The sequence below is a fragment of the Cyanistes caeruleus genome, chromosome 3 (assembly GCF_971803275.1).
Source record: "Cyanistes caeruleus chromosome 3, bCyaCae1.hap1.1, whole genome shotgun sequence".
NCBI lineage: Eukaryota > Metazoa > Chordata > Aves > Passeriformes > Paridae > Cyanistes > Cyanistes caeruleus.
Genome location: NC_141703.1, coordinates 10,490,260 through 10,516,622, shown reverse-complemented (window position 1 = coordinate 10,516,622; position 26,363 = coordinate 10,490,260). Strand labels below are relative to the sequence as shown.

The window sequence follows — 26,363 nt, the reverse complement described above, 5'->3', positions numbered from 1 at the left end:
TCTATTCAATGTTTCTGCTCCTAGTTTGATTCAAGATTTACTGACATGCACAAAAATGGGATTAACAGAAGGTATTTTTCAACGTGGGATGTGATTGCCAAAAGGAAAATTGTATACATTGTTATTTAAATGTCCACCAATCTGCAGATCTTGATAGACAAGTTCTTGCTTTACTTTGCCTTTTCTGCAGTTTTCATTTATTCCTTACAGAATAGCACCTGACAAACATCATGAAGACACAAACAAATGAAAATAACAAGGAAGGTTATAAAGGTGAAATGAGACAGCTGATTGGTAAAACAAAGACATAGAAGATTCTTCCAGCAACCAATCCCAATGTAAGAGATGTACAGTGGAATGATTGACCTCAAACACTTGATCTTCATTTTTATGAACTATACAAGGCATTCTGTTTCCGAGGCTACTAGACATCAATTGGAAATTAAGGTAGGATAACACAGCTCTGAAAACTGAGGCTAATTTCTGCTTCACTGTTTTACAAGAGAATAAACTTTATTAGTTGGACCTAGGGATTAGGCAAGGTGCTTTGGGTTTTTGTGTGAATCTGTGCACAATTCAAAATTCAGAACAAATTATTTCATATATTCATGCTTTGGTTTCCACTGATCTACTTTATAATTACCAAAAGTTCATTCCTGAGATTGGACATATCAGAAAAAAAAAAAAAAAACAACAAAAAAAACAAAACAAAAAACCCCAAACCACCCACAGAAAACACCAAGGACAATTTTTTCACATTAAATACCTTAAGTTAAAATATGTGAATTATCTTTTTATTATTAATGCTCTTTTCTTATGACTGCTAATTAATATACTGTTTCTCTTCTGTATCCACATCTTGGTGTTTTGTTTTTAAAAGTAAAAGAAGTGTATACAAGGTTTCAGCAGTGCAATGAAAATATACTCTTGTTCCCTGAAACACTGATTATGTATATTATTTTTCCTACCTTCATAATCTCTGGGGATCTTTTTGTTGATACACAGTCCAGAAGGGAAATTAGACAACTCAAAGAAATAACAACAGGACTCGTGTTTACTTTTACCTGCTGCATGAAGGATTATATTATTAAGCATGTGTTTTATTATTACCTACCCTATTATTAAATATTAGCTCAAGAAAACAGAGCATACTTATTTTAAAAATCACGAGAGGGGTTTTATTGTTTATTAAAGTAATATTCTATTCTATTCCCCTTTTCAAAGGACACGTTAAATTACTTTATCTATGCAGAGAATGCGGTGATGAATGTTGCTAATAAAACAACAGAAGAAGGGGAAAGCACTTCACAAGGATGCTAACTTAAACGAGTAAATTGTTCCTTTCCCACACAATGGTCATGCACAGTGAGTCTCACATTGCCCTTTCAGAGAATAACTTGATTGAGACAGCAACTATTAAACTGAGCTGATAAGAGCAGTGCACAGGGCATTGGAGGCTGCTCCTGCAGACTTCTGAAAATGTCCAGAGCTCTTGGGAAATGCCCTGTCCCAGGAAGGGAAGCACTGGCTATTGCAAGGCACCCTTCACCCCACTCCCTTGTGCCATCACTAGTACTCCTACAACCATGTGGATCAAACACATTCTTCTCCTGGTTAGTTTTCTGCCAGATTTAATATAAGGTTAATTTTTATCAAGGAAATTAATTCCAGTTTGCTAATACTACTCATCCTGCAGCAGCAAGCAGAGTACTTCCAGCACAAAGAAAGGGGTGGGACTGTCGCTTTCAGAAGCAGCCCACATTTCTGTCTGTCTAAAGGAACTGTGGAGCTGCAGCACTCCACATCTCTCAAGGTAGATTAAATGCACTTTTTCATTCAGGGGGAACAACAAACTGCAGTTCCCCCACTGAGATCAGTGCCTGACTAAACGAGCATTCCTCTTCTCTGCTGCCTGTTGCAAAGCAAATAGGTAATTTTGAAGGTTTAAACTAATCTGTTTGATTTCATGCTGGAAAAGGAGAGGAGTGCTACAGCTGGAGCTGATCTCAGCTAAGAGGCTGCACAAATCAAAGGGCTCAGTGCTTGTCACCTTCCTATGCAAGATACCTGCCCTAGGCAAGGAGGAATCTCAGCAAGGCACAGCCTCCATTTGGAGCCTATGAAAAACAAGCACATGAATAATTTTGTTGTTGGGGGGGGTCGTCTCTCTTTTCTCTCAACAATAGCATAAGGAAAACATTTCTCAAAAGGAGATGGACTGCTGCTATTCCACATATGGATTCTGTGAAGGTTAAATTCACACTGCAAAAGGTGGTTTTCCCTCCCACTGCTTGATGAATTTGAGAAATTCAAAATATTAATTAAATCAATACAGTTATAAGTGTAAATTTGCATTACTAGTTGAGATTTAGCTATTATATGGAAGAGCCTAAGGGGTACAGACTTACCCCACTTCAAATGCTAGCATTAAGTTATATTCGATGGTTGCTGCTTCCTATGGAATGCATTTCTAGTGTATGGAGAGTGGTGTGAAATTTTTCCAACAGGTAAATGAAGAACCAGCAGAATCCACAACGGGATTCAGGCAGGTATTTTCATATTGGAGTTAACTGCCTGAGAGGGTGCAGCATCCACACAGACCTAAAGTGATACACATTTGTACATGCCATAAGTTATTAGTAAGATAAGTGGTATAGAGTCCCTCCTGGGGCATAGCAATGAAAAGGTAATCTCTCAGGCTTTTGCTCCTGCAGGCAGAATCTGGCTGCCTTTAGGAAAGACACAGGGTTTTTTGTTTGTTTCACGTTTGGAAAAAGAATATCAGCACAGTTAAAATCTCCTCTTGAGGGTGAGCTCAGCTGGAAAGTTTCCAGTGTCGTTTGAGTCTCAAAAGGTCTACATGCTATAAATAAGTGTAGTGTAATCTATCTGCTGGTTGTTTAAATTGCAGTTAAAATCTCAAATAATCTTACAAATGGCTCTACTGAGATGCCAATAAATTTCCAGATCCATATGATCTGTTAAAAGAGTTATAGGTCACATCCTAAATCCCTTTACAGTTCCCTATAGTTCTCTTCTCAAACTATGTCTTTCTTCAAACCTTAGTTCTACTTTGAAGAGACACAACTGCATGTTGGGGTTCCTTAAATTTATTTTATTAACTTTATCAGGATACCATCTTTTCCTCAAACTAGAAAATACCAAATACTTACCTAAATTACTTCTCTTAATCTCACCAGTCAGAAAGGAATCTTCCTCTGCCCCTCTAGGTAATTTTATACATAACCTTAGGAAAACTCTCTAGCTAGAATAATCCTTTTCTCAAATCTTCTTGTGAAATATTTCCTTGTACTCTGGGGCCTTTATTCCCCTTATTGCTCTTCCTATTCTCTTCTTTCCAGATTTCCATTTGCACATTTGTTTTATTTCTTGCCTTTCCCTCTTTTCCCATAGATCAGTATCTCCCATGTGTTGTACTCCTGTGTATGTTATGGACACATAATCTGATCAACCCCAGGATTTTAGATACTTTATCTTTCTCTATGCCTTAAGCACCCTGCTGATCTGTTCCAAACTTCTCTAAAATGCCCAACTCAGCCTTAAACACTATGAAAACCCCTAACTTCATTGGTGTCTATATGATATAAAATATATGTATATAAACAGCCTTATCTCATATGAGGGTGTATGTAACAGATGGTAGCAGTGTTTCTTTGCTGCTGTAAAACTTTCTGTGCATGTGCAATGTACTGCACTGCTTTAAATGCAAGGCAAGATGGGCAGTATGGAAGAAATCCTCCTGCAGGATGCTGGCTACAGAACTGTGCTTTCACTCTGCAGGAAAAAACAGGCTGCTTGATTCCCCAGAGGACCTGAACTGAAACTCCAGGGTACAGAGCAGGGCAAACTGAGACAGCCAACACTGAGGGCAACCAGAAGAGAGCAAACTGCAAGACTTTGAGTGGAGTTGGGTTGTGCCATCAGCACTGAGCAGGTTCCTTTACAGCCACACACTACAGAGAAAAGGAAAGCTTCCTGAGAACCCTGAGGGATATTTTAGAGTTCATTCAACTAAGAAGACACTGAAAGTCATGGGACCCGTAGGGAAAGATGCAGGAAAGGACCAATACACAATCACACAGTAACCAAAGCAAAGATTTTCTCTTAGATACTTTTGTTTCATCTGTCTCAGTAGATCTGACTTGTCTTTTTCTTAAAAGCCACCTTATTCTAGCTTATTAGTTTGTGCTCTAATACATTTAGCTTTAAAGACTGTGAGTTTCTTGATGTCTTTTGTTACACTCACTACAAAGGGAAAGGTGGGGGTAGTTCCACTGCAAGGCTCTGGGCAACTCAAGGAGCTATCACAGGGGTGAAAAGATGAGACTAGGCAGATGTTAATACTGGATGCATTTTTGATGCACCACAGCTAAGAGGTTCAGTACTCCAGCTGGGAAAAGGCAAAAAAAAAAAAAAAAAAAAAAAAAATCAGTAAAAATAAAAGCTAATTCCATCCCTTGTAAATTAGAGCATAAATACTGCAGTAGCCTGAATAAAAATGACTTGAGAGACAAGTAACAGTAATAGTATAACAGTTTTATTGAAGCTATTAAAGAGCGGCATTTTTTCTGTTCAGTCATTTACTTGCAACTTTTAGATGGGTGTCATAAGCAACTCAGGCAGAGTCATCCAAACAGTAGAGAAACACAACTTCTAGATGAGAAATGCATAAGCAAAATATTGCAGATTTGTGTTGATTTATTTATGCAAGACAGATGTTACCTGCACAGCAGCTGACTTTATTTAAGTTGATGGCTAGAGCAGGACTTTAGAAATCCCTTGATTCCCTAACAGTCTTGTGGGTTAACAGTTGTGACATAACAACTGCTTGGCTTTAGTATTTTACCAAAACATTTATCTATTTCTCCTTTCTATCTTTGACTCAAGATACACTTTCATACTACCTCTTTCCAGGAACACCTTTCTCATACACAAAGATGGCTTTGCCTGGCCTTCAGAGGTAGATATCTACCTTCCCTTGGTTTTCTGTGTTGTCTCCTTACTTTATCCTCTATGAGACTGTGGACATCAAGAAACAGTGTTTTCATCTTCTTGTTTTGGAGTATATATTTCTTTCCCTTCTGTTTCCATTCTACACCACTAAATACAAACTGAGATCTTTATTTCATTGACATCTAGTTACTATCCTTTCTTGTCTTATACCACACCAACAATTCAGGACTCTAACTGCACTTCTCACTGCATCAAACTGTTCTTCCTTCTTCCTATTTTCCCTCCTCAGGTCCCTTTTTCAGATACATCTTCCTGGAGAAAGGAAGCCAAAAGCATGCAAGCATCTCTGAGGCATGAATAATGCACACTTGCATTCAATTATAGTCTTCATTCCACACTTTGCACACAGACATGTAACCCTTATGAATCCTTTTCTAAATTTTCTAGAGTTACAAAATTTTATCCAGCTTATTGAAATCATCTAGATGGGGATCCCTGTGACCCAGCCCTTTAAATATCTGATTGCCTCTCCACAGCTTCCTCATTCTCTTTGCCTGGCTACAGCCCAGTATTACAGGAAAATGCTGTATAATGGGAGATAGAGGTTTCAAATAAAAACATGCAAATCATGCACAATTTGTCTAAATATGCTTATGCAGGCCAGATGCAATCTGCAGCTGCAGCACAATCCTGTTTATATTCTTGACGGGTAGAGTTTACAGTCAAAAAGTTCAGCAATATTCTCAAAATGTAACACAGGCCTCACTATGTCCTCATCAACAATCCCTTCACAGCCTACATAGCTCTCTTGTGTAGAAATAGTAAACAATTTTAAATGAAATACAAATGTTCCATTTCGCAGATCAGTGTGCTCCAAGTCAATATGAAACTAAGCATGCTTAATTTAGCAGTTATTTACACACACAGCTCCAAGAACAATAAAATGATCTCCTGAAGGCAAGGGGCTAAGGAAGTTGTTCCTGTCTGCCTGGCATTTTCCACACTACATGATCAGCAGCTATGGAGCTCCTCTGAGAGGAGTGCTACCTCTCTTGGAATCACCAAGATGGCACAAGACAGCTCAGAAAAGGGACATTTTGGTGTGGTGATCTACTGAATATCTGTTTAGTTCCACAATGTTAAGATTCTGTCTTTCCAAGATGAAATATGGGGTCCCTTCCATCTAAGTCACCCTCAGGGTCAGCACTCTCAGAGATCAATCCTTCATTTATCACCAGCCAGCTGCCTAGAAGGCAGGACATTGTGCAGCCCTCCACATCTTTCCCTCCACTGCAATGCCACTCTGGCCTCAGCCTCCTAGAGTTTCAGCTCTTTTAAGGTTCTTTCTTCTAACAGATTTTCCTTACACGCGATAGTTAATCTTACATTTTCTCCTAATCCCACTCTGCCATCCTCAGGCTTCCTTAAAGCTGACTTTGCTGTGCTCTGATTCTTTAATTATGTACATTTTTAAGATGTAGTACCCTTTGCTTCTCCTTCAGTCACATCACTCACTCCCTCCTGTTCATATACATATTTAAGTTCAACTGAAGTCACAAGAACAGTTAGCATGTTTGCATGGAAAAAATCACATTTCACTTAAATCACAGAATGATGATTTACTAAGGCAGCATTATAAACTTCAATCAAATAAAAATGACTGTGTCTAAGGTTCCTTAATTATTAATTTTCATGCTATGTGTAAGAAAATAAATCAGGAAGCTAAACATTTTAATGCTGTTGAAGAGAAACATCTCTGCAAACAGTGGTTGAGTACGCTGACAAGATCAATAGCTTTAAGCAATTGTGATATTCAGTGAAAAAACATTACACTGAACACGAGATCAAGAAACAAGGGATTTATTCCTCTTATGGTCTAAATATGCAAAGAAATTCTAGACTTCATTTTGCTGACTGGGGCAAATTGACTTTTTCCCCTTTTACAACAACAAATTGAACAAAAGAAAGCACATAACACTTAAGTACAATTTCATAACTTTGAAGATACTTAAGAAACAAAAATCAAAGTAACTGATTAATCAATCAAGTCATGAGATTAGCATTTTAGGAGTTTTTTTTCCTGAGAAAATCAAATCAGTAGATGCTTAGAAAACTTTGAAAAAAATATATATATATTTTTATTTTTTTTATTTTTTTTTTACAAACTACACATTCATAAAGCATTTGAACAAGATTGGTAGATATGTTCCATTTGAAATCTGGAATGAAAAACCTCATTAAAATCTTAAAGACTCTTCTGCTTAGAGATCAGAAACTATCATCTAGAAATGAATTCCTATTAAAGAAATATATCATTTTGTGTTTCTAAAAAGATTACTTACAGTGTCATGTGCACCATCTGTGGTAACTCATTTCCACATTACAGCGAGGAACCAGGAGATTAAACTGAACATCATCTCTCCAAGAGGAAAAACTGAAATGACCAGTAGTTCTTCCATTGCATACTGTGGAATGCAGTATTTTACTTAAATACTGCATTCCTAAACTGGTGAACCAATTAAGACAAAATGTGTGTTGGGATGAATCAGCTTTCACTTATGCCATTCAGTCACTATTGAAACCTTTATGTCCTATAAGAAATACAGTACACACAGGGAGCAGGAGGCAAGGGAAAACCTAAGGCAGTACTGCATGAAATGTTGCAATAATAAAGGGGTTATGCAGTATAGACATTAAGACAGATTCTAGTATGCTGTTTTTACTAAAACTGGGTCGTTGTCAAGAAATTGCTGATGTTAGGATTTCTTGTCATGAATAATAAGAGCAACTCTGCCAGAATGTGCAAGTCATAATAGACTGGGCACATAGAAAATCTTATGAATGACGGTAACATTTGAAGCTCACTGTAATGTTACTAGATATGCCCTCTAACTGATGCTATATTTAGTATCAGTTAAACTTCCTTGGCATCAAACCCGCTGCTTCTCATGGAACTAGAAAGCAGAGGTGTTTTAAGTTCAGCAGAGTATGCTACTGCTGATGTTCAGTGGCTCTGCTGCTTCCCTGTGAGGTTCTAGGGGGAACAAATAATCTCAAAAGATGCTTGAGTCTGTATGACCAATTTTTCCATGATTTCCACATTTTAAAACATTTAGTATACATAATAAAAAATGTGGAATAAAGTGTTCTAATTTGTAATTAATTAAATTTAAAAAACCATACTCACAGATTTTAGAAATACAGTGATTAGTTATCCATGAGGACTATATTCATTATAAACATATAACTTAAGTGGAAAAGGGAGAAATTTTTAAGGTTTCACTAATGTCAAAGCAGTAAGTAAATTAAACATAAAAGTTCTATCTATAAATATAATTTGGCATAAGGATGTCTGATAAACTTCTTCCACTTCACATTTCCTTAACTCCTGTGAAATTTATAGTCCTGTACATTTCTTAACTCCCTCACAAAATCTCCAACACCTTTTAATCTCCATAAAATAAACATAAAAGGGCAGAATACAATTTACCAGATAACATATTGTAGAAGGAGACAACACAAGGGAAAGCTTGTACCTGCTACTTCAGCTTTGCATCTGTCCTGTAACTCTGTCAAGAATGATGCTCCAGGTCAAGAGAAACCCCTCAATGGATCTCAGATCTGCTTCCTGTCTTTTCTCACCTTGCTGCTTTCATCACATTGAAAATACTGTGTTTAGGAACTAAAATTTGTACCTAATTTAAATAATCATCATTTTATATGAACAAATATAATAAGTTATTATAGATATTAAAACATCTTGGCTGCTTCGCTAATATTGCAGAGAATATTTTTTAAAATGCAGTATGTTCCTCTTACTGCTAAGGTTTGAAGAGTATCCTCTTTCTGTTTTAAAAAAAAACAACAACAAAAAACCTATCATTTGATACAAAGTCTAAAAAGGATGAAATAAGGTAAAATTACTTTGCATATGGAATTTCTGGTACTGATTTTATTTTCTTCCATTCCACTGGAGAGGAAGTCCAGAGTATATGGTCTCCAAACAGAATATCTCTACATCTGAAAGCAGTGTCAAGGACCCTGAAAGCACAGATTAAGTTGTTTAAAGATTTCTAATAAGATTTATGAGTGGTTCAGCCTCTACAGAATTTTTTTGATGTTTGTGTTCATTTTCCTTTCCAGAAGCAACAAAAAAGCTAATATGTGATGGACAGAAAGGCATGAGGCTTTGAGATGCAGTTCCTCCAACCTGTTTCCAAGTTATTACTAAGGCAGGGGATGAGAAGTGACAGCGCAAGATCAGGAAAGGATCACAATATTTTCACTTTCTAAAGTGAAAAAAGGAGAGCAGAAGTTGTTTTTTCCTCTTGTGGTTCTATTTTGACTTGGGCATAGAAACTTAGCGGAGATTTCCTGACAGCACCGACTGGCAGAGAGCTGGTGACGGAATCCGTGAAATCGAGGTAGGTGCCAATGTTGGATGACCTAAAGATGCATCAGGCTGGTCATCCACAAAGACAGTCAGAGCCCAGATATTGCCCACTAACATCAGGGCTGTCTACAAAGCATCTGGGACAAACCACTGGTAAAACCTTTATTGATTGCTTTACAGTCCATACTGGGATGTGTAATATGGTGGTTACTTTGCTACCCTTAGCCAGACAAAGGTCACCACATTTACTGCGTTATAACCACAACTTTTATCACAACACAGGTAGCAAAAGGCCTTGGCCTCTTAGCTTAATGATTTTGTCAAGAAGGAAGAGAAATTCTTGTGGTTAATGTTGTACAAAAAGCTTTGAATCTTGGTATGATGACAAAGAAGAAACACTAAGCAAATGAGTAATGAAATCAAACTGGAAGCTTAAAAAAAAAAGAGTCATACATATATAGCAGAATTTCAGTAAGTTATTCAAAACAGAAGCAAAATCTACAAGAAAAATAAGCAGATGTATGTGATATTACCAATTACAATCTTCTTCTGGCATCCAAAATCATACTATCTGTATTCCTTTTTACCCTTATGTGGAAAAAATGCATTTGAAAATAATAATGTATTGACAATAATGTATACTACCATTTTAACACAGCTGAAAAGTCTGATGACTACCACGTGCCTCTGCAAACTGAAGTCCAGATCTCAGATTTTACCCTGAGATATTCAAGTTTGCCATTTAGATGTACAGACAAGCTAATCCCCCACATGCATCCTTCTACTGTCATATAAAATGCAAGCTGCACTAAGTGCCAAAAATGAGGGCTTAACCCATAAGTTTTCTCAGAATATGCCTACGACAAAATGATAGAATTTGGTTTCTTGCAAAAAGCAATCATGGCTCCCTTTTTCTCTAAAAACCAGGGCCCTCCCTTATTATCTTATAGCCTAGAGATTAAGTTACATTCATCTGAAAAGTAAGAGACTGAGCTCGAGCTCCTTCTTTTGCTAGAGGCAATGCAGATCTACATTACTGGCTACACAGAAGTTAGACTAAAAAAAATTGCTTTGCAAAAGGCATGGTCATTTTTTAAACCACTCTAACTTGATCAAATTCACCCCATACTCAATGTCCATCAATGAAATTGCAATGGGATGCTAACCAGGGTACTTAACATAATGTGAAGGTGTTTTACTGCTTTCTGCACAATATAATTTCTCATTCTGTCCTGACATGGAGCTTTGAGTAAATAGTCAGCATTTTGGAAGATGAGGCTGGAAAACTAGAATCTATGAAAAAACATCAGGAAGACTCTATTCATCCATAAATAATTTCAGCTAATTTTACAGTTGTTATTGATGTCCATAAGTACAAAAATGCAAAAGCATGTATTCACCTGTTCTATCAAACTATTTTTTTTAATGGGTGAAAAGAAGAAAAGGGAAAGAAATAAATCAATAAAATGTACCCACAACAGAAAATATTTTCAGTAAAACATCATTAATCTTCCTTAAATGCATGCTGGAGGTATCAGAAATGTCTTAGCTGTTTTCTGCTGAACCAAGACTACAAAGACATTTGGCCAGTCACCGCTAGTGGCCAAAACCAAAGGCAGAGAAGAAAATAGAACAGGAACATCAAGCAGCAAAAGGATGAGATGAAGATACCAGCAAACCCTGGTAACAGCACAGGCTGGGGGATGAACAGATCGAGAGCAGCCCTGGCCAAGCGCTTGAGGGTGCTGGTGGGTGAGATGCTGGACATGAGCCAGCCATGGGCACCTGAAGCCCAGAACTGAACTGTGCCCTAGGGGCAGGGTGGGGCAGGGTGGGGCAGGGAAGGGCAGGGAAGGGCAGGGCAGGGCAGGGCAGGGCAGGGCAGGGCAGGGCAGGGCAGGGCAGGGCAGGGCAGGGCAGGGAAGGGCAGGGAAGGGCAGGGAAGGGCAGGGAAGGGCAGGGAAGGGCAGGGAAGGGAAGGGAAGGGAAGGGAAGGGAAGGGAAGGGAAGGGAAGGGAAGGGAAGGGAAGGGAAGGGAAGGGAAGGGAAGGGAAGGGAAGGGAAGGGAAGGGAAGGGAAGGGAAGGGAAGGGAAGGGAAGGGAAGGGAAGGGAAGGGAAGGGAAGGGAAGGGAAGGGAAGGGAAGGGAAGGGAAGGGAAGGGAAGGGAAGGGAAGGGAAGGGAAGGGAATTTCCCTGAAAACCATTAGAACTGATGAACTTGAAAATAATTGTTCCTAAATGTGGTTTTAGTCTTGCCACAGGTTGTTACCAGGGACAAATAATGAAATATTTATACACATTTTATATATTTTTATTTATATATATATATATATATATATGTATGTATGCATGTATGTATATATCTATATCTATATATATGTATATCTATATATATATAAAATATATATACATATTATATATGCAAGTTAAAAATAATTTTAAAACCCTAGCAAAATGAGGTAGACAAAGGGACTTGGTATGAAAAGGACATATTTTTTGAATAATCAATACAACAATTTAAAAAATGTTACAATATAAGAAATAAAAGTATATTGATAAATACATACCATTGCCCCTGACTAGATGCTGGGTGCCCATCAAAGTCACTCTATCTCTTCCCTCCTCAGCTGGGAAGGTTCCTCAGCTGAACAAAAGTCTCATGGGTTGAGATAAGGATAGGATTACTCACCAGTTAACTGTCATGGGCAAAACTAACTTGAGTTGGGGAAATTAACTTAATTTATTACCATGGGCAGCAGGGGTCACCATGGTCTCCACCAAGGGTTGCAGGGGAATCTCTGCTCTGATGCCTGGAGCACTTCCTCCCCCTCTTTCTCCACTGATTTTGGTGTCTGTAGAGTTGTTTGTTCTCACATTCTCACCTCTCTCTGCCAGCTGCTGTCGCACAGATTTTTTTCCCCCTACTTGTTAAATGTATTATCCTAGAGGTGCAACCACTGTCCCTGATGGGCACGCCTTGGCCAGTGGTGGCTCCATCTTGGAGCCAGTTGGCATTGGCTCAACTGGACATGGGGCAAGCTTCTGGCAGCTTCTCACAGGAGTCACTCCTGTACCCCTGTGCTACCAAAACCTTGCCTTGCAAAGCCAGTACAATTCCTTTATTAAAAATTATGCTATTTAACATAAGAATGTCAGGCTAAATCCATGTCACTGTTACTGTGCCCAAATGCTACCTGCCAAGAAGCTGCACTGAGACACTGACAGGCTGATCTGGCCCATTCCCCAGATCCCACAGACAGTTAAAGAAGTTGCCTGTGATCCACACCAGGTAATACATTTCCCATCACAGCTGCCTGGAAGGGAGCATCCTGAGACATAATTATTTCATGTTTGCCCAAAGCTGTGAGACGAAGGGTGAGGGCAGCGGGCTCGCTGCTGGACAGCTCCCTCGGGGAGGGGAGGCTCACTGCCCACAGCCCTGCCAGGACACCCAGCCCTCTCACCATCCCACCCCTCTGCATCCTGCTCCAGATAATGCAGAGATACAGTACTGGCTCTTTTAATCATTTGAGGAAAAGAAAATATAAAAACACTTTACCCTCTTTTGTAGGACAGGAGGGAAGCACTGGATCTCCTCAGCAATTCGTGAAGGCTGGTAATGTGAATGAAGTGCACTATCTACAGGCAACATCTGTATGTTCTTCTTTCAAGCTCATTTTTGATAACAACTACCATTTTCACGTGCAAGCAAGGTATGATCTCTTATAAATCCCTGTTATTTGTAATTTTCTGAGTTCATTGTAAGAAAAGAAAAGGAAAAAAAAAAAATTTGCAAGCAAAACAATCTTAATTATGAACTTCTAAGAGAGTCTAAAATTACTGATGGTTGTGACTGAGGAAATAGACAGTTTAGTGCTTTCCAAACAAACTGATATGTAGTCCTGAAAGAGTCCTATGTGTCAAATGGCAGGGAGTTGACTGTAAAATCAACATCTCAGTGCAGTTCCAGTAAATGCTAACAATAATATTTTCAAAAGGTACACACACATATATATGCAAGTTCATAGAGAAATTATATATAGACATTTTCAAGATGTCACTGCATGCTTCAAATATCTATTAAAAATAACATCTGATGAAAATTACCTTTAATGCTCTGTAATTAAATACAATACCTAAATGCTTATGTATAGACATCCACAAGGAAATAGACAGAGATAGTAAAATGGATTTGCTAATCTTTTTGTTAATATAGACTGACAATTATATCAGATTATTTAAAAGGAAGTCAGAGAATAAAACTGCAATATTCCATCACCATGCTATTTAACCTGCCAGTATACAGATAAAGGAAAAAAGCAATGGAGAGTGTTGTAAATGTTCTCCTAATATCCTTTTACTTAACTCTAAACTCCAGATTTCCTAATTTGTTTACTAAAACAAATGTTTTGCATGTTTAAGATTTGAAATTATCTTAGCAACTCTTCTGTTTTTTCTTCACCTAAGAAAGCTATTTTTACATATTTTTATGCTCAGGAACACTTACCTTAATTTACTTACACATACTTGAGACTAAATAATCTATGACCTAACTGTTTGTTTTCTGAACTTTTATAAGGAAGAGGACAAATATCCATCATGAAGAATGCAAAGCACTCCCTCACAAGACCAAAGCAACAGTGCATGAAATTGAACTCAAAAAGAGCCTCCATTCTGTGTGACTTCTTGGCTGACACAATTTAGATATTTATAGCTTTACGAATATTCCACTGGAAAAGAACTTGAAGCTTTTTCTAGCTAGGAAGGATTAATGAACATGTGCACCTGGTAATTACAGCACTCCATCTTTCTCAAAACCCTCACATTGCCTCAATGGCAGAAACTGTAATGAAAAACCATTGAAAATATCAATCTGCAATTCCATAAGTCATTTAATTATTAAAATATATAATCTCTTTTCATACTTTCTATGAACTATGCTAACAGTGGTATGCAAAAAAATCATACTTTCTGCTTCATGTTATTACCTGGAATACCTCCTTTAAAATGAAAAATTCATCTGATGTCATCTTGGGGTTTAACTTACTCTAGACTCAGATTGGAAAATGCATGGTAATCACTGTCAAATACTTCTGCAAGAAACATCAGGGAAAAAAAAATAAAAACAACAGCCTGGGGTAACACATGCAATTCCAAGAAGACAAAAATTACACACTACATTTCAAAAGAAGTTTACTAGAAAATAAATGTTTAAAGATTGGGGGAAACAAGCATTCTGTACTTTTTTTCCTAAAGAAGGTTTTCAGAGTTATTGTCAGGTGGAAACTTTTTAGAGAAGTAATGCATGCTGCCACAAATATTGGTCTAATATGCATACCACTAGAAATCTACAGTAGCAGGGGTACTATTTGTTCTTAAAACACTACCTGAATAAACTTGAAAAAGACTATCCACTTCATGTTCTATTTTTAGATTAAAAATACTGAAAAATCTTGGAAAATATCACAAAACAAAAGCCACTTTATCATCAAAGTAGTCTATGAGCATCAATATTCAAATTTTCTCATGTTATTCTGACATTTGATATAACATTAACCTGAAACAGCCAGACACATGAAGGGATGAAGCAGACCACTCAGAAGTAAAAACAACATTACTAATACAGGTTATTTTAAGCAGAAAGCCTCAACTGCTTTACAAGTGAAATTAAATTTTAAAATACATTTTAGTGAGGTCCTTAGCTATTACAACATTTGAATGAAATTCAATTATAACCTAAATGCACAGACATCTATATGACTCTAAAAGTAGTCTTTTAAAATATATTTAAGCACAGTATGAGATTTGAGCATTAAAAATGGCCTTTTATTGTTAAAACATACTGTTCCTTGGTGGATTATAGAAAAAGAAAAGGTTCCAATAGAGATAAGTGTGCATGAAATGCTCTCTCAAGAGTATTCAGTCAAATTGACTGCAATAAGGGGACTTCAAAAAGCAGCAAGAGAAGAGATGTTCAAAGCACCTTGCAGCTTTGGGCTGGTGGCCTCTACTGCTGTTTTTAATACAGTTAGGTTTAAACTTGGGAGCGGATAAATAATTGACAGAGGTATTTTCAGAAAGCTTTGATCACCGCACCGTTTGTCACAAGCTCCAAAGTAGTCACTGCGATAACACTTAATCTGGGGCTTCTTATTGCAAGTACAAAAGCATCTCCTCCCACCTACTGCTCGCAGACTCCTGCATCAGAACAGGAGACTTAAGATGCAGCCTGCACAGCACTAACACGCTCTCTCCACCGGCAGATTCCTTCTCCAGCACGCCTATTTTCGCATCCTTACCTTTAAAAGGCTGTCCAGAACCTGCTGAGTTCCCCCAGACGGTTTCAGTTCAGAGCATCCAGCAGCGCATCCGCACAAAGCTTTGCCATTGCGAGTGTGAAGAGAAAGAGCTGCTGGGATGCTGAATGGCACATCAGCCAACTTTGTGTGGATCCGCGGCTCCCTGAAAAAGCTGGACTGAAATTCCCCTCGCCTGCGGATCGGATTCAGCAGCACACACTAACTGCGAGAGACACCAAGGATTTAAACGGGGAAAAGGGAGAAGAGGGAGGGGGAAGTGGGGGGCACGTCTGAAGAGAAAAGGAAAATCCTGTCCTGGATACTGGATAAGTCTTGGCTGTGAAATACAAGCTGCTTGTCAGCATCCCACATATACTGGCAGAACTACTCTTCTGTAATATTTTCACTGCTCTGTGTGCCACAGGATGCCATCAGTCTAACAGCTGATATTTCAATATAGAATGTGTTAACTATTTGCCTAACATATTAGGGGATAATACGAGCATTTCAGCCTTCATGGTAAAATCATATAAAGAAAGTGCAATATGTGAATAAAGCTAATTTTAGATATAGAGCACAATTTTCCTAATTTTCTGCAGATTATCTGTGTACTCATTTAGATTCAACTAACTGTAAAAAAAAAAAAAAAAAAAAAAAAAAAAGTTTTCTTTCTTCCCTGTTATATACAGATATTTAAGTTCCCATATAATGGCCCATCAGTGTGGACTGTCCCACCTCCATTAGTTATCCAGTCCTCGTAGAAAATCTATCTATTACACTAAGTTCCACCTTTACACTATGTGCTAGTCAGTCTGGAGTGAATCAGTTTGCAGAGATGCTACTGGCACATTATACCTGCTTTAAATATTCTTTACCAGAACAATGCTTACACTGTTCTGATTAATCTGTCTAAAATGAACCTTTTTTTCTTCTTTTTTTTTTATAGGTAATGATGTACACATTATATACAATAAAAATTGAACTTTTTATGTCTAGGAAGATTGGAGTTATTCCCCCTGCAAATTTAGCTTTTGCCATTTCAGGAATAACGTTGAATAACATAAGATAAATGCTTTATTATACAGTCTTTCTCAGAGCATAGTAGTGTACAGATTTATTTCCTCTTGATGACAATGAAAATGCCATTTTCTAGTGGTTCTACTCGTTTTGGCACTGGCACAGCCATTTGAGGTTAGAAGTAAAAGTGCCAGGAAGATAAGAGGCCAGATGTACCATAGAGGTGATGACCTCATTTGTAAATATATATATATATATATATATATATATATATATACATATTTGGCATGCAGTTTAAATAGCACAGTTTATTTCAAGTAGAACCTTTTTTTTAAGTGAGACTGGATGAGGAGAAACTCCTGGATCCCCTCCAAGGTCATAGGACCTGTTAAATAAGACATGTAATAAAGGTCGAGCAGGAAAAACGACCACCAAGGAAAAGGATGTGGCCCACATCGGTATCCTTTCAGTGTATTTTCCTTTCCCTACAAACATTGTATCTGTCTAAATGTTAAGGAGTTCACACTCCAAATTGCATTACCAATTATGAGGCGTTAAATTGGCCTGGTATAGGTTTTTTAGCTCCTATTGACCTCATCAAACAGCTGTGATTTCTAAGCAATCAGTCTCTAATGAGTTTAGAAACAATAAAGAGAAGTTAAAATACCAGATGTATTTCATTTATCTCTAAAGAAAAAAAGAAAAAAACCTCTCTTAAGATGTACATCTTGAAAACTTTAATATGTACAAAATGTTCCTTGATTTTGCACTTTGGGCTAATGCATGGAGGAATCATCCTTTAGTGACTGAAAAGGAAAAACAATACTTATGCTCTGCCCTGTCTTTTGAATATAGTTAGTGCCTTATCAGCACTCAAACACACTCCTGTGAACAGCTCTAGAAAACTACCTAGAATACCTTAGCTCTCTTTCAGTCTTGTCTTGATTTTATTGTCCTATAATACAAACATCTGTAATGCACTGACAATTATATTGTAAATTTTAAAACCAGGTAAAATGTGTGCACCTAATGAAAGCACCATCTCAGAGAAAGGAAAATGCACAATGTAGCTATTAATTGCAAGGGGAAAATTGCTATACACACCATCACAAGTAAAGCTTACATTATTGCTAGAATATTCTACCTTAAAGAAGATTTTTGTCAGTACTTGTTAAGGCTAGTTTAGATAAAAACATAAATAAATAAGTTACTATATTAAATACTTAAATACATTAATTAAAGGGTAGAATGCAGGCTCATTTGGAAAGGTTATGAACAGAAGGTAATTCTTAGCTGCAAGTTCAGTGATTAAAGTATTTAGTGTTTAAGGGCAGTCAGTCCATCATCTTTCCTGTGCAGAAAAGTAATTGAAAGCAAAAGAGCCTTTACAAAAGACACTTTAAATGGTTTGTTTGTTTATGTTTGATGACTGTTTAAGTAAGCAGGAAACCAGATAACCTCTCTGCAAACAATTCATTATGTAGCTGCTGCAGTACTACACTATTTCAGGAATCATATTGCACACACATTTCATCTGCACTTAGCAGTCTCTTCTGTGTCCTATGCAGAAATATTTCACGCACATATTAAATATACATTTGTCATTCCTTTTCAATGTAGTGTACAAGGACTGAATATAAAGAAACTTCCTTGCAAAAAGACCCAAGTGCTAATCCCAATTTTGATTTATACTACACCCTAAAGTGGTTTTACTTTTCCCCCTGACATTTTTCAGCCTTTCAGCGGAGCTAACACATCCCATCTTCCCAATCACAGTTCTTTCAGAAAACCAGAGGACTAGACACAGGAAAACAAAAGTCACTAAAATGACCCCACTGATTGCAGCTATCAAGGAGTTTCACAGAGATAAAATGGTTTCTAAGTTATCCAAACTTGAGTGTGTGGAGAACAAACTTTGACTTAGCAAATGAATAGGAATTCAACAGAGAGATGTGTCAGTGTTTGCCATGAGCTCTCCTACAACAGTCAGAAGGCTGAATATTTAAACAGATGTAGATAATCCACAGCAGATCCCAGATAATGTGGAAAACATTTATTCTGAATGTGAAAAGAAGCACATCAGTAGAGAGGGTCCATATTCAGAGCATTTTGTGGCCAGACAAATCCCAGAAGAGATTCCTCATTGCTCTTGGATCATCATCTAGAACATCTCTGTAAAGAATGTACAAGTGACCTTGCTCTGATTACTGACACTTATGTTTGTGACCATACTGGAGATTATATTCTGCACATTAAACACAAGTGTGTAGTGTGATTTGGGTAGCCAAACCCAGAAAAAGTCAGAAAAATTCTCAGGAAAAGTAGAGGCTTAAGTTAAAAGCAGTGAAAGTTAGAAAATGAGATTGCCAGATCTATAAGCTTTCAAATTTTTGATTCACTGTCCTGCTGAGCCTGGCATCTTTTGGTCAGACAGGTATCGTAAAAGGAATGCAGAAGAAAATATAATTTCAGCAGCATTAAAAGGACTGTATCTCAAAGACAGTCTTCATTTTTTTGCAAAAATAGCACAGAAAGAGGCAAACAGAAGGGGCATTTTATAGATAGGTATTTTATTCATGTAGGTTATTTCAAGGGGGTATTAAGAATCCACAGGTAAAGGAGACATGGAGGATCTAAAAAGAGCTCCTTTCTATTACCAATTCTCTATTTCTACAGCAAAAAATACTACCATTTTGGCTTTAAGCACTCCTGTCATTCCTAGCCCAAAGATTCTTGAAAACAGAAACTGCATAAAAGATGCAGACACACCTGAAGCTGGCATAGTTTATAGGCTATTGTAGCATGTAGGATAATGGTAATATTACCATTAAGAATTGTACAACCCTCAGGGCTCATGGTGTTCTTCATCCTTTATGCTTTTAGAACCCAAGTGTTTTCTACTTCCCATGACTGTGAGAGAATTCAGGAGCTAACAGTTAGGGAAAAAGGCTCTGCTGCTGCAGTACACAATCAAGTACTGCGAGTATTACAAGGACATAACTAAAAATAAAATATTAAGAGCAAAAGAATGAAAAAGATAACCTTCAGCTAGCCCTGAAAAGGTGAACAGCCCCTCACAGCACTGGTCTCTGTTCAGCATTGTATAACACATCTGCAGGAGGTAGTGATTCCCCATGCCTCCCTCCCACGTGTGCCAAACAAACTCAGGAGGCAAGCTCCTTTTTATTGCCTTTTTTACAGACCAGTTACCCACTGTGAAGTAGATATTTCCAGTTTCCAGCTATTAGGCAAGAAAAGGTCTAGTTATAATCCATTATAAGCTTTCCTGACAATGCAGGTTTTTCTGAACCTTGAGCAAGATGTGCTGCAGAGGAGCAGGATTTACTATGAACTCCTGATTTACTCACCTCCACTCCTGTCTTCATCTTGATCATTTTAAGTGACTTTTGTGAAGAGGAAAGTCAACAAACTAAACTTTAGGCTTTGTACACCCCCCATTAGAACTCCACCCATACCTACCAGCTATATCAGATCATCCAGATGACCTTAGAGACTTTCTAGATACCATAAAAAAAAAAAAAAGTGCTTAAATGACATTGACTTTTGTTTTGTACCATTTCTGAAGAGCTGTTCCACGGTTTCACTATGCTGTGTGTCCCTACGTTGGAAGTCCTTGCATAGTAAGTGAGATATTCTGCAGGTGTTCATGAAGTTGAAATAAGTCAAGACTAAAAAACTCTCATGGGTGAACTCTTTTGTTGAGCCACTCACTCAAAAGTACAATTTTCTTTGTGGATTTCACCTTTCATTTCTCTTTTTAAATAACAAAGGTTTGAAGTAAGCTGAGTTTTGTTATTGTCAGGGAAAACAGCTTAGATTACAGAAACCTATTTTTTAAAAAAAGTATATTAAGAAAGAGTACAGTAAGGTATATTAGTGTAACCTATCCATAAAATTATTATCAAAGTTCTAAAGGGATGGAGATGTGAGAAATTCCTTAACACTGACAACATCAAAGTTGAACACAGGAGTAGAAACTGCTCTTTCCCCTATAACAAAAAATACTGTCTGTAAATGCTAGGGCACCTGCTGTGCTATCAGCACTGTAGATCTTTCTGCCAATATATTGCCTGTTTCTTCTGATGTGGCTGCCATCCCCTGTCCTCAGCTCTTGGCATGTGCACAGATTACTTCTGAATGCAGTAGTGAGCTTATCCCTAAAATTTGCTTTGACTAACACATCTGAAAAATGATATTTCAATATCACGCAATGCTTATTGTTTTCAGGCAAATTAATTAATTTGCCAAAAGTCTGTGTATGGAGTATTACAGAAGCAAAGGGCACAAGGAGGCTCGAGAGGTTCTCTCTGTTGGTATCACCAGTGTTGATCACCTGCCTGTTGGCTGAAAAAGTGACTGCTCACCTGACAGTTCCCAAGGAGGAGTTCACACAGAATTCTCATACTGAAATTCACACCATCGCATCTCAATCAACTGGATTGGGCCTGTCCACACAGGACATCAGATAAGAGATTTTATAGATGAATGAATTTTTAGCAAAAGATTCATTAAAAGATGGCAATTTTCCATTATAATAATTGCTCTATTCTCATCACCCAACAAACATAAAATATATTCCTTTTTATCTTCAAATTATAGTTCTCATTGTTAGAGTTGAGAGAAAAAATGTCAATAATTGTTTTGCTGCTCAGTATTTTCAGACCAATTGCCACATATCTTGAAAAAAATGATGAGGTGCATTTCAAGAAGGTTGTCAGCTAAATTAAACACTGTGACTAGTTTCAGTAACTCTAATATATAAATTTACATATGTCATTCTACCACTGAAAAGCACATTTTAAAACTAATATTTGATTTTGCTCCTTCTACACATCTTGTGGTTCCATTCAAGATGAAATTTAGCATGAGAAATTGTCCTGTGATGGAAAAGAACATCACAAAGTGTGCACATGAGTTAGAAAGATGAATTTATTCTACTTCAAAGAAATGCATGTTCTATTTAGACTTGTATTTTATCACACTGGGTTTGGATCTTAAATATTCATTTTGATTTTGTATTATTTCACTGATTTATTCCCTCATTAATTCAATCCTATAGTAATGTGATCGACTTCAATGGATATATTTAAAAAGTTACATACATCTTATCTTTTTGTGCTACACCAAATTCCTCCATCAAGATAGTTAATTAAGGAAGAAAATCAAATTTTTCTTCATCTCACACTAATGCATAATTTTTTCCTTGAAAAAAAATACAACTTAATTATGAAAATGAATCCATGAATTATGTGAAGACATGTGAGTAATATTAGAAATGAGCATAGCAAATGAAAAGTCGACATAGTATTCATGTTTGATTTAATACATGAAGAAGTGAAGAGTGTGTCTAGGGATCTCACAGGTCATATCATCTGACTGATATGTAATACCCAAATGAGTGTTGATAAGAAGACAAAATGAGATATATCTGTTTTTCTATCTAATGTTTTCTGAAGTCTCTTTGTACATATTCATTTTTGGTGTCTCACTTACAAAGGCAGTGTAATACAAAAGGACTTGGGATCTCCAAATTTTTTTCTCCTCAACAAGATTCTTTTTCCTGGGAGTGCAGAATTATTTATTCTATTCCAGACCTTCAAAGAATCTCAAGGAGCCAAGTTCTCTTATCTCAGTGGAATTGATGATCCTTTAGCCCCTTGCTTCTTGGATGACTCTGAAAATCCTATGTCCTTTCCCTGATTATCCATCCATTGAACAGAACATTAAATTTACTTATCTGGGGTATCCAATATGAAAAATGTGCACACATTGCTGAAAGATGACAATGATGTGAATATGATCAAAGGAGAAGATGGGGTTAGATTCAGGAATAAGGCAGTGACAATTTAACTGTCTTCAGCAGAGGTAAGAGTGATTAAAGAAACCCCTGCTTTTTTATTAGCCAAAAAGGAAGAGAGTACAAGGCTTACTGTAAATACAATGTCATTCAAATTACAGACATTTAAGTCAATGAGAAATTCCTGGTTTTTTTCTTTTTCTTTTTTCACCCTTTTTTTCTTTCTTCTGTTTCTGTTCTGACTCAGTCACCAACATCAGCAACAATACAGTAAAAGCAGCTACAGCATCTCCACATTTTCAGGAGCACAAAGTACTATCATGTTCTATTTGTGTCATGGCTGTGGCCAGTGTGACAGGCTGGAATATTACAAGGATAGGTCATCCCTGAAAAGTGGCATTTTATTTCACAAAGAAAAAAAATGTTATAAAAAAGACAGCCCATACTTAGTAAGTCCTATTTCTGTTCTCAGTCTAAGTAACATATATTGATGACAGAGAATTTCATGCACAGTTTATGCAAACTACTTTTTAAGCAATTTAAAATATCTATGCTTGGCAATAGTTAAAGCTACCAATTAAAAACACCCCTGAGACTTCTGATGATGTGTTTACACTTATTCAATATAGATTTCTTACAGTACCATGACCATCAGTTTCTATATTTGGAATCTTTTCTGCCTCCTTCTAACGAAATAAATATCTGCTACATTTTTCATTTTCCCCAAAACTGGAAAATAAGTACACAAGATATTCTAGAAATTTATTAGCAAAGTCATCTAATTTTTTTGTTGTTTGTCTTTATTACTTTACAAAGCTTAGAATTGGGCTTGAGAAGGTATATGTCTAGAAAACTAAATAAAATCATTGCTCATAGTGTTAATATCATGAAATTGAAGAAAAAATAGATAGCATCTCAACTGAATAAATTAATTGTTGGAGACTTGAACAGAAGTCATAATAAGGAGAGAACACTGCCACAGTTAGGCTAGATAATACAGTTGCAGACAATAGACAGTTTTATCCATCTTAGGAAGGCTGCAGAAGTATCACTGAGTGTCTTCAAGGTCAAACATAAACTTGATGTCTTATAGCTTATGCTGCTATGTCAGAAAGTGATACATCACAGTTATAAATTTATTAGTGTGAATAAAACCTTATGTGCTATTTGCATTTTGAAAGCAATATTGAAACATTAACTCCTAAATCCTTAAAACACCCTAGAAAGCTTGTTAGGTAGAATAGATCATGGACTTAGAATAAAAAGGAGGAAAGTAAATTCGAACTTATAGTGAAAAAAAACAAAACCAAACAACTATGTAAAAACTGAGTTAGATTAAATATTTTCCATGTTTCTTGTGTATATGCAGTTCATAGGGATACAATGAAAAATTTCATTAGATCAAAACAGCAAAAGAAGAACCTGGATGGCTATATAAACTCCAAATACCTTGGGATCTGCTATTACTGAAAATAACTTCACAGTCTTTTACATGTGGAATTAAAGACACCAATTAAGATCATAAAATTAAACTTAAATTTGACTTACAATTCAGTTGAAGATGTCTGTTCTTTTAGATTAAAACACTGCTGTTTCCTACCTTTATGTCTTGGGCAGATATTTTGTAATGACAGCTAGTTAGGAATTTCATCCAATGAGTGTGAACAGACATCCCAGAAGATGTACTAGAAGGATGTATTATCATCTTCCCACCCCAGCTCCTCCAGTTTTAAAGGCACATCTATTTTCTCAATTCTGCCTCAGTTTCAGCAGTAGGGTAAGGCTAGTTGTATGGTATCCAGATCAGCTTTACTCCAAATTTTCCCACAGTCCTACACCCTATAAAGTCAGAAGTCAGTAGTGATCTACTAACTGTTTTAAACTATACAATAGATGAATTTTTAACAGAGTAAAAAAATGTTGGAAAAGAGAAAACTGGATACATTTTCAAAAATTCAAAAACTTTTACACCCTCCACAAGAGCATGGAAAAGCTGATTCAAACTTCCCTTTTATCCTAATTTATTAACTCTGCCCTAATTAGGTCAGAACTAGCGCCACACTATCAAAACTATCAAGCCAAAAACTGCCAGGCAGTCATTTGGATCACATTGCTTACATTCACAATGTGCTTTTTATAATTGTAACGTACTTTAAACCTTATTAAATTAATATTGTCAAAAATTGTTATTTATTTTTTATGATTGCACTACACAGTTATTAGATCTATTATTTAATACCCTTTCAGAAAGAAAACTATGAGCAACCCAAAGTCCATGTCAAGTATGTATCACATATAACCAAGTTTTCTTTGGTGTAAGCATAAATGTGCCATGGGCTTGAGCATAAGGCAGAAGCATAAAGATCTCTGACCTTAATCCATGCAGTGAGCAAATCTTTTAGACATTCAAAACTTACAGAAGGTGTCAAACAGCAATTTTAACACATCTCCAGTCAGGAGGGAAATAGCTGTTTAAATTTGAGTATGTGTAAAAAAGTGCATTCCTTAAACTGATTATTTATTTATCTTATTTATTTATCTTATTTATTTATTTGTTGAATTAATTATTTGATTCCTCTACAGGGCACCTCACAATAGATAAATATAACCAGGTTTATAAAATAGACTGTTTCTTCCAAAATAACAACAAAGAAAGATAAAGCCTGTTTCTATTCTCAAGTTTGGTTTGGATGAAACACACAGAAGACAGACATGATTGTTGGGGACCTTTTCTTCTCAGAACTAAGTGTTATAAAAAAGGATAGTATACATGGAATAAAACAGGTTTCAGTGTAAGTTGCTGTCACAGACTATAAAAATAAATACTATAAAAACACAGTTAGCATTAGAATTATAAAAATTAGAAAGAAGGAAAATTTAAAATACTTGCATTCTCCCTTGCTTCTTCATACTTGCCAGTCTTTATAGCTTATTCTTGAATCTATTCAACCTAGAGTAAATACCTCCTGCAGAAAATTTATGAATCATTCATTTAAAAAAATAGCTCCCAACAACCAGAAATAACAAAATTTGTTTGTGGACCTCCTGCCTAGAGTCTATGAGGAAAAATAGAAAATCCAGGTTTAGCCATTCAAGTTGAAGCTGCCTTCAACAAGCATAGACCTTTACAAAGAGGAATACCTGAAGAGATAAAGTTCAATTAATTGCACCTAATAATTAGACTGAATTAGGCAAAATATTCATCATTCAATATCATAAGCATGGTATGTAGGAAAACCCTGATCCTATGGAAGGATCTTTCTGATCTTCAGATAGGAAAACAGCAATTTCCAACTGACAGGATTAATTTGAGAAGAAATCCTGGACACAAACCCACTTGTAACCCTATTTTTACTATGACATTCAAGCCCTTACATTCCACACCCCTTCTGCAGGTAGTACCAATTGAAGGATGCAGTTTTGTGCAGAACTGGAAAATCTCTCACTCACTGGGAGAAGGTTAACTGTGGCCTATGCAACTATTAAAATAAAATAAAATAAAATAAAATAAAATAAAATAAAATAAAATAAAATAAAATAAAACAAAATAAAATAAAATAAAATAAAATAAAAATTTAAAATTATTTAAAAAAATTAAGAAAAGAAAAAGGAAAAATGTTTATAGGAAAAAATAAACCTAGACATTTTATATGATAATATTACTCTTATAGTGCAATGATACTGAAAGAAAAAGAAAAAAAAAAAAAAGTAATAGTTTTCTCAGTAGTGCCAATTCCCTGAACAAACTCTTAAAACAATTTTCAATTTTAATTGGAAGAGCAGGAAAGTGTACAAATAGACCTTTGTCATTCTGAGTTAGTTTGGCTGAGAAGTAAAAATAAAGTCCAAATTTATCCCTGG

At 36.5% G+C, this 26,363-nt stretch overlaps 1 protein-coding gene across 23 annotated transcripts in view; it reads right to left on the bottom strand.

Annotated features, from left to right (window-relative positions):
• The window catches only part of DMD (dystrophin), a 1,136,032-nt gene that overhangs the window by 489,606 nt on the left and 620,063 nt on the right, over positions 1 to 26,363 (bottom strand). Inside the window, exon 1 of one of the 23 annotated variants that reach the window (XM_086879804.1) lies at positions 15,668 to 15,768. The exons of the other annotated variants lie outside the window; for them this stretch is intronic. The gene's annotated coding sequence lies outside the window, so the exon portion shown is untranslated. Of the gene's footprint in view, positions 1 to 15,667; positions 15,769 to 26,363 lie in introns of those variants that run through there. 23 annotated transcript variants of the gene reach the window in all.